General features: G+C 44.0%; 1 long non-coding RNA gene across 3 annotated transcripts in view; it reads right to left on the reverse strand.

Annotated features, from left to right (window-relative positions):
* LOC120094124 (uncharacterized) overlaps nt 1-8,307 on the reverse strand; it is a 33,215-nt gene extending 24,908 nt beyond the window's left edge. The window contains exon 1 of one of the 3 annotated variants that reach the window (XR_015627197.1): nt 7,796-8,307. This is a non-coding gene — a long non-coding RNA (uncharacterized LOC120094124). The remainder of the gene's footprint in view (nt 1-7,795) is intronic. The other 2 variants (XR_015627201.1, XR_015627198.1) reach the window with 2 other exon arrangements.
* Nucleotides 8,308-9,966: the final 1,659 nt, after the last annotated feature.

Genomic DNA, 9,966 nt, shown 5'->3' on the forward strand with positions numbered 1-9,966 from the left:
TACCACAGGGAGGGGTAGGGGGTCTTTCCAAGAACTGTTGTTATTGCTTAATTAGCTTAGTCAGAATATTTTTTTTTTTTTGGTTCTTTTTTTTTTCGGAGCTGGGGACCGAACCTAGGGCCTTGTGCTTCCTAGGTAAGCACTCTACCACTGAGCTAAATCCCCAGCCCCGCTTAGTCAGAATCTTGATCACCAAAACTTTATCATATCACTGAGCATCATGACATCAGATGTATCTCTCAGAAAGGTCACAAGTTTGTCATAGGCATCCTGACCACCAGATGTACTTCTCAAAACCTTGTTTTTACAACTTTGTTTCTCATATCTATGAAACTTTGAAACTTTATTTCTTCAAAATTAGGGGTCCAAGCTGGAGGCCTAGCTTCTGTTCAAGGCAGCTTTCCAATCTGCTTTCTCTGGAGATGCCCTGACAGTTCTCCCTTTAGACAGATTTCTCTGCTGGAGACAGTTCTCCAAGCAGTTCTCTCTTACTATTCTAAAACTTACTCTGTATAGTTCATATCTTGCAGATCCTAAGTCCAGTCTTTTATTTTACATATCAATCCAGTCATTTATTCCAGGTTCCCTTTGATTAACCTAGGAATCATCTCCTTCAGTCCTATCCCTAATTCCTCCATTGGAGTCCCTGTGATCAGTCCAATGGTTGGCTTCAAGCATCTGCATCTGTATTGGTCCAAATCTGGCAGAACCTCTCAGGAGACAACTGTATCAGGCTCCTGTCAGCATGCACTTCTTGGCATCAGCAGTAGTGTCTGGGTTTGGTGCTTGCATGTGGGATGGATCCCCAGGTAAGGCAGTCTCTGGATGGCCTTTCTTTCAGTCTTTGCTTCATGTTTTGTTCCTGTATTTCCTTTAGACAGGAACAATTCTGGGTTAAAATTTTGGAGATGGGTGAGTGGCCCCATCCCTCAACTGGGGTGGGTCATGCCTAGCCTCTAGATATGGTCTTGACAGGCTCTCCCTTCCCTTTGTGGGGTATTTCAGCTAATGTCATCCCCAGGGGCTCCTGGGAGGCTCTTGCTTTCCTGGTATCTGGGACTTTCTGGTTGCTACCCCTAGTTTCCCATCCCCCATTGCTGTACATCTCTCTTCAATTTCTTGACCCTCTATACATCTCCATCTTCTCTCATACCCGATTCTGCCCCTCTTTTTCCCCTCCCCCTTCTCTCTTCCTCCCAAGTCCCTCCCACATTTTTTTAACATTGCAAAAGCATTCAGAGATCCACCCACCTCTGTTAAGCATAGATGCTAAACTGACTTGGTGGGACCCCACCCTGAAGTTATCATTTCTAACATGTCAGGGCCTAACCTGGCTTGTTCCAGGCTGACCCCAACTCAGGAATCTGTCTCCCTAAATCTCTTTAGTTCATTCCTTAATATCTTTTTTTTCTTTAGACTCATGCAGCCCCTCATAAAATTCATATTGCGTCCTTATTTTTTTGGAAAATTATATATTTTTGAACCCATGTTTTTAGAGTTCTTTCCCACAGCCTTAAGGTCTGTCCTGAATGTCTCGTATTTACATTTGCTGAGACATCAGCCACACCTTTGCCTCCCAGACTCTTCTGTCTCTGATTATCATGAAGTCATTAACAGGGAGGATATTCCCTGGGAGGACCATTCCCTGAAGGATGGATGTAAAGTATCTATATTATTATATAAACAAACCTTGCATTACAGCAGCCACCAATACTTGCTGAGGCCCATATCTGCTGGCCCTGTCCCAGGGGCAGGAACCATGCCATTTTGTCCCTACCAAGGCCATGCTGGACCCAGCAATTTACACTATATACTCACACACACAGACTTGTACATATATACAGACACACAGACACACAGACACACAGACACACACACACACACACACACACAGACACAGACTCATACACAGACATTCACACACAGACTCATACACACACACACAGACTCATACACATTCACACAGTCATATACACACATTCATACAAATGAACACTCACATACACTGACACACACACTCATATACACATTTGCACACATACTCATATGTACTCTCACACATACTCATACAACACGTTTACACACACACATTCACACACTCATATACACATGTGCACTTACACACACACTATGCACACATATAGTCACACACATTCACTACACGCACTCACACACATACATACTACACCTATAAAATTCATACACAAAGATACAGTCTCACGTATTCATACATAAACATACATACATGCCCTGCCACATACATAAAATTAAAAAATGAGTAAAAGGATACCTCCTCCAGAATTCTCATTACTTCTTTTTTTTCTAGACAAAATTTGTACAAGGTTGGTGGATCTGAATCTCAAGTCTGTAACTGGTCTAGGGGCGTCCAGCAGGCCTCATCACCCCAAATCTACTCTCTACCTTATATTCTTCTCTCCAAGACAGCTTGGCTTCCCGGCTATGACCCAGATTCTCATCTATTTTAAAAAGGCTACCACGCTATTCTTAAGCATTGACTCCTGAATTTGTTTGTTCAGAGTTAGGGAAGTGTCAGTGACAGTCACTTGGTCAGACACAGACTTTTCTCCTCCTTCTTTGAAGAGCTGGCTTCCCTTGTCTCTCCTGCCACGATAATAACTTCGTTTCTTAACTGCTGGTATTTTGAGACAAGAACTCAGTGACCAGGTAGTACCTTTAGTCTAAAGCTTAATGGGACATGGTGCACTTCATTCTGAGACTGAAGATGTCTAAGTACACGGGGCAGTCTTAGGGTTAAAAACCACAAATCCTCTAATGAGGCCCTGTGTGCATAGATAAGAAGGACTTCATGGTTCCCTGACCTATGTGCATTACCCTCGGGGGCATGGCAGTATAAACCTGCCACTGAATCAAACTTCTGTCCTGGGGTATAGCACCCCATGCTCTCAGGGGAGCCTCTCCAAATTGGTGCACATCCGTTCTACAGAGCAGTGTGCCTGCCACCAGCTCAAGCAGGCAGGCAAATGAGGCCTGGTGGGTATAGTGAGGTAATGCGGATGCCGTGTGGAATGAAAGCACTTGGTTCCCTTTAGACAATGTTATCAAACAAGGGGAAGAGTCTGGTGCCAAATGTGTGCTTTCGTCCTTCTCCATATGGACAGAAACTGCTTCTGGTCCTACTTTCCAACAAGGATAGAAAGGGACACATTTTCCACATCACTGGCTATCTGTGGACCATGTGCTTAAGGCTGTGTACCTAGGAAAGACTTTAAACTCAGCAAACAAGCTGTGATTGAGACCGGCTAACTGCTCCGTATGTCACTGCCATCCATCACAGTCCATCTGGTTTTTGTTGCAGGCAGAAGGGTGAATTAAATGAGATATGACGGAGCCATCACCCCTGCATTCCTTTGGTCTTTTGCGTGAGACATCTCTGCCGTTCCCCCAGGGATAAAGTATTGCTTTGATTTACTATCTTGGCCAGAGGATATGAGTTAAGGAATTCCTCTGGATCCCTCTCGGGGTTGCTCTTACTTCACAGCTCCAGGAGCTGATGTGTGGGTCTTGTTCACTCCCAAAGACAATCTGTTTCCACTGTGCTTGTGAGTGGAGGAAACGACCAGTTTCTGAGGCTTCTGCCTTCTGTACCCGGGACAAGTCTTCATGTATTACCTGGTCCTGAATCCCTTCTCTTTCAAAGGAGCCTCTAAAACTTTAGTTTTGGTATGTCTAGCAATCCTTTTACTGTTATGTTTAATGACTTTATTTTCTCATTTTCCTCCTTTTGGAAAGATCTATTATTTTCATAAATACTTACTCCTTTTCATAAATTGTTCTCTTGGTAACACATCCTCTCCTTTACTCAATGGGGTCTGGATCGGTCCAGGGACGGGTCAACTGATTTTGACCTTCTGTTGGGGTTACCACCTTTGGACTTCTGACTAGTCACCCAACACTCCTTTCAGACAATATATTAAGCCACCCCCTTGTTTGCTGCTCATCATCTTTTCTCTAAAACTGATAAAAAAATATGTGTTTAAAACATTTCCATAATATCCATGGGTCATGCAGGAAGCAAAAGATCATTTCTTGCAAAGCCGGGATCTTCTTGATTGCCTTAGAAATTCTGAGATGCCCGGATCAGAACAGGGAGGAGCCGGCCATTCCTGCAGGCCCAGCAGGTCCAGGAGAAACTGGGAATTCTAGATACTCAAGCAGCATCAGTTCTACTGTTCCCGTCTCAGGGGATTCATTCTTTCCCAAGTCAGTTCCTGACCTCAGCATAGCAACCTTCGGAAGGTTTTCAGACTCCACAATTCTGCTGCTCCTGTATTTTAATTTTGGTCTAAAGTTCAGCTTCGAGAACCTTCAGTAGCAAAAGAACCAGTCCATTCTAAAGTAGCTGATGAGTTCTACTGGTTTTTCTATTCTTTTTTTTTTTTTTTTTTTTTTTTTTTGGTTCTTTTTTTCGGAGCTGGGGACCGAACCCAGGGCCTTGCGCTTCCTAGGCAAGCGCTCTACCACTGAGCTAAATCCCCAACGCCTCTATTCGATTTTTAGTTGTCCATTGATAACTTATCGTCTTTTACTTCCATCCCTCAATACACTGACGGTCCCCAACCATCTCCCATCTAGCATCACAGTCCTATACTTCAAGGTTCCTGCCAGCGCATTTGATTTTTATCAAGACCCCGTGGGTATATAGAGCTGTCCATTACGGTAACTCACTCACTGCAGCTCGAGAGATCCTGACTTCCCATTGGCTGGGTGTGGGATGGTCCTAAAGGTCGCGTCAGAGTTTGCTTTTCTGAGGGTCAGAACCGCCGACTGTTTGGGGTATAATTCTCAGTAAATGGACCCTGATAGATATACTCACACGGGAAGTTTTAGGAGGGAGGATGTTGGGAGAAATATTTGAAAAGGGAAAGGGGAGGTGAGCGGAGTGGAGTTGATGCTAGGACGCTGCCACAGCACAGTAGGGAGAAACCTTAAGAATAGCCTCAGGGGAGGGCAAGGTGGGGTGGGTGGGCAAGATGGCTCCTGGGGACTCGTGAGAGAGGAGGCTGGAGGAGGGAAGCGGGGAAGGGTGGAAGGATGAATACGAACAGGGTACGAGCTGTCAAGGTCAATCCCTCTGACGATTCAATGATGGTCTTAGTCTTGAAGGTGCTCCTGTAGAGGGCAGCATAATATTCTCTGTCCCTGGCAAGCGCCATACGGCGAGATGCTCAGAGAGGCTGCGAAAACACATAATCCACATGCTCCTTCAAGCTTTTAAGTTGTGTGGGGGTAAGCAGGTGATGTTGGAGGGACGGTAAAGAAAAGGTGGGCAGATGAAGAGCTTGTCGGTCCCGTGGATTTAAAGGGTTGTGAATACGAGAGCCCGAGTGGGCAGAAAACGTAAGCTCCATAGAGAATTCATTAGTGGGATGTCTTGAGATATGGGCCACTTAAATTCTTAAGTTTACTCTTCAACAGATTCTTTCTCTAGAAGACTGACTTTCTGGTCAAGGCACCATGATTCTCAAAGCTAATCCATCTACGGATTCTCTGCTCATTTAGATTTGTGCTCATTTGCATACCTAGTTAGTTGTCAGAGCTCATCCTTCTGTCTCAACAATGCCTCAGGCTAGTTTCTCCCCATCCCTGTCTGCCACACCACATCAAGATTGGGCACCTTGCTTTTCTCCCCTGCTACTACAAAGCTTTGTGTCCTTGGTGCTCATGCCTGATGTGGTCTATGAGTTGCTACATTTTGGTTCTCTCTTATCTAAACTTTGATTTCAGGAAGCAGTCAGCTAGTTAAATAAAAACTAAATTAATCAAAATAAAAATTCTCTATATGAATAATTTACAGATTCTTGATTTCATGTTATTTTTAGTGTCGTGGAACTGCTTTCAATTCTGTTCTGTTCTTCCTGGAGCACAAGTCTTCCTTCCCTTTTCAGTGTTTCCATTTCGTATGCACTACTCTGTTGGAAGCTACTCCATAGCCATCCAGATAACCAGCTCTCTCGGTGTTAGCATTCAAACAATCTTTATTTTACTTAACATCACCACCCCATTCTGTCCTAAGGATTAAATACAGGGATATGTATGCTAGACCTCTGTTCTATCATGGAGCTATATTCCTAGACCTCTTTCATTTTAGATTTTGAAATTTTAGAACAGAGTTTCACGAAGTTGCACTGCTAGCCTTGACTCACTCTTGGAGCTGTTCTTGAATTCCTGATCCTCTTTCTTTAGGCTCTGAGTAGCAGGGATGACAGGCCTTTGCCACCACGTCTAACTTAGTCATTATGCTGTTAGTGATTGCCCTACTCTTTAAAGTAGTTATGATCAATCTCTTACCGTGCTTAATGGACAAATGGTACTTTATGACAGATGTGTGTAAAGGAGGGAGTGCTATAGCCATATGGATTCGTGTTACCTGTGATGACTGGGATTCTTGTGATATATCCTCCACAGATTTGGGAAGCAACTTGTACTTGGCTGACATTTGAATCTTGGCAAAGGATAGCTCTAGATGAATTGATTCTTTACAAAAGCCGCCCATGACATCCCGTGATTTGCCATTTAAATACAGAGGCTTCATGTCATCTTCTAGGGTTTCTCCCAGCCATGCTTAATACTTTTCTCCTGACTTATTTCCCAGCATGCCTCTGCCTTTTTTGAGTGGAAGAAGCATGGCCAGCCTCACTCAGGTCTCTGTGTTGCCTAGAACAGCAATCTAGATCCAGAGGCCACATTATGCTACGAAAAAAGAGAGACACACATGGACTCTGGTGGAGGGAGGTGGAGTCATTGCAGGTCAAGACACCACTACTGGCTGAGGGTCCCTGCCCTTTATGCTGTGCTGCGGGGCCTCTCTGTTCTCAAAGATGTCTTGCCATGAGAATGGTTCAGCGTTCTAAACTCTCTTTTTCTTGGGCTTTATCTAACAGCTGAGAAATTCGTTTGTGCTCCTGCTAGTACATACAAATACCTTACAGTGTGTATGTATGTTGGGGAGGGGGCTCAGCTTTACTCTTCTTCATCGAAAGCATGAAAACAAACAAAACAGCCCCCATGTTTGAACACTCCCAAAGTTCCCAGAATTATAGGAAGGGACGCATGTGTGAGTGACTGAATTTGTTCAGTAGTAGGCGAGGGGATGTTTACGTGACAAGAGCCTCAGACAACAGGAGCCTTCTGGATGTACAGCATGGCTGTGTCAGGTGCTACAGGCACTGGGAGAAGCTGGTTTTCTTGTCAGGTTTAGACATATACCTTTTGTAAATCACGGATCAATGCTGGCCAGGCAAGCTTTGTATCAGAGGCCTGAGATACAGCATTTCTTTGTAAGCCTAGTTTCTTTTGCTGTTTAAACTCTGACATCATTGTTTCTTCAAATAAAACTGTGTGTGTGTGTGTGTGTGTGTGTGTGTGTGTGTGCGCGCGCGTGCTTGTAGGTAGGCAAGCACTTTAATTTAAATGAGCATTTTATGATATTTAACTGTCATTTGACACTTATAGACGGGAATCTGGAAATATCAGCTGGATAATAAAGTAGATTTCAAAATTATTCCTTAAAATGGAAAACATCCTTTGTCTTTGTTGTGGATGCTGTCTGACGCTTCCCTCCCCACGTCTCCTCCAGGGTAAGAATCTTGTCTTCCAACACTGTCAGACAAATAGCCCATTTTTAAATTTTTAGAATTTCAGTCTTAGGGAAAAGGAAAATATTATATGGAAAGCAACAGTGGCAGCAGCAGCAGCAGCAGCAGCAGCAGCAGCAGCAGCAGCAGCAGCAGCAGCAGCAATGACGAAAGCCTACCTTATCGGTGTCGGCTGAATGTCCACAGATGCAATGCGTACGTGACACATATCAGGCTAAAATGGATTCTGACCATAGTCTTAGATTTAGTCACACAGCATTTTAGAGAGAGGTGATGGGTAAGCTTCCAAAACTGGTAGGGATTTTAGTTCATTGTAGCCAGAAGTTAAAAATGATCACAGTGAATTTTAAGTCACAAGAAAACCTTCCTTCTGACCTGGCTCCCAAAGCTAGCTGGAGAAAGGCCTTTATGCAGGCTTTCGGGACAGCTTTTTCTTTAAAGAAAAAGCCAGCCTTCTGTTTTTCTTCTCTCTGGGGTAGCTGCCATTTCGGACAGGCAGGCACAAAGCCGGGAACATAATCAAGGGCAGAGAAAACTCACCCCGTGTTCTATTTGTCATGCTGACCCCACAGGTCATAACCTGAAAGTTTATGGATCAGGGAGACAAGGCCTCCCTGGAAGCCTGTTTTCTGGGCTTTGGCTGATGCTAAATTCCTGACTTCTGAAAGAGGGGAGGGTGTGGACTTCCAGGGCTAGCCAGTGGGAAGGAAGTAATATTCATTAAGAGTGTCTCATGCAAGCTGCGCGGGCAAGCATGCTCAGTGTAAATTCTCCCAGAGTCTGTCAGCTATGTTTGAACTCCATCCAGCAGGGCTGCCTTTACTCTTTTCCCTACCCGGAAGAATGCTTCATTACCCTGTGCTCTGCCGCTCTCTCTCTCTCTCAGAAGATCAGTAACAATGTTTTTTTCTGATCAGTTCAGTTATACAATGCCCTCTGATGTCCACATCAGCATCTCACACCAACACCAGCATCTCACTGGAGAAGAAAAGAATGTTGTTGGCTACCTGGGAACAGAAGACTTCTTAGGTCAGTAGAAACTAATCAAGTACTCCCAAGGTTTCTGGAGTCAGGAGTCATCTTTCCTTAGTGGCTCAGAGAACTGACAGCAATTTAATTGTCTTTTCAACTGGTGGGTGTACAGACACCAATATTTTTCTCATGTGAACTACACCGGTTTTCTCATATTAGAGTGGTTTTCCAAACACAGGGGAAAGATATGTCTTTGGATTAATTTGCATTTGAAAGAAACTTTTTTTGTGCAGGAGTTTTTTTTCTCTCTTCTTCTTTCTCTTTTTTCTCTACCGCAAATTATAAGTTTTTCAAACAAATATTGTGCTGAACTGATGTAGCCATCACAGTCAAATGTGGATGTGGTCGGTGTGGCATTAACTCTTGGCAAGGGTGGCTTTGATGAAGTTGGCTTTTGTGCTGCCAAAGAGAAAAGGGAGTTCGTTTATTTCTGTCGTTGTTTCTGAAACTTTTGGTAGGTTTGGAGGCTGCATTGGGAACCCTCAGGAGAGAGTGAGAGAGACCTCTTTTCCTGTTTAATGTGCAATCTCTCTCTCTCTCTCTCTCTCTCTCTCTCTCTCTCTCTCTCTCTCTCTCCCCCCCCTCTCCCTCTCCCTCTCTCTTAAATAGTCAACTCTCTGCATCTAAGTAAGAATTATATCTTTTTAAGAATCTGTGTAGGAATAAAGTGTAGTTTTGGAGGGAGATATCCAGCAGAAGGCAGACACAGTTTGTAATGAACCATTTAAATCAAGACCCTCATGGTAACTAGATTCGAGACAAGAAAAAGATTAAGTGCTGTAAACTCACTGATATACTGAGGTTTGTGCCTTTAAATCTTTCTTTTTTGGAGAAAGTGGATCCAACTTTAAAGCATTGTTCTGTAACATCAGGTGACGATGATGTCATACTCGGCAGAACAAGCAAGTGTGCAAAGACAGTCCCTTTAAAAACATCGGAGGGCGGGGCTTAGGAAACCACACAGCCTGTGTCCCGGGCTGTTTTGCTATATTATGCACAAATCTTTAGAGCAAAGGGGATTTTTGTTTCTTTTCAAAACAAAAGGGCTGGTTAAGTATTATTGATTTATCTGGGATTAAATGTTTGCTGACGCACAGTGCATCACAGGACACCAATATGTAAGTCAGATCTTCCAACTATTCAGGGCAGGTAAATGAGAGCCCCCCACATTTTCACAGGGTCAAATACAGAAGCCCTAGCTCCTCATTACCCTCCACACCCAGGAAGGGCCGAGAGAGGCGGGACATGGTAGAAAGACTATGTGGCTCTGTGAGCTGACCTTGCTCTCTTAACTTTG

The sequence above is a fragment of the Rattus norvegicus genome, chromosome 8 (assembly GCF_021556685.1).
Source record: "Rattus norvegicus strain SHRSP/BbbUtx chromosome 8, alternate assembly SHRSP_T2T, whole genome shotgun sequence".
In the NCBI taxonomy this organism is placed as follows: Eukaryota; Metazoa; Chordata; class Mammalia; order Rodentia; family Muridae; genus Rattus; species Rattus norvegicus.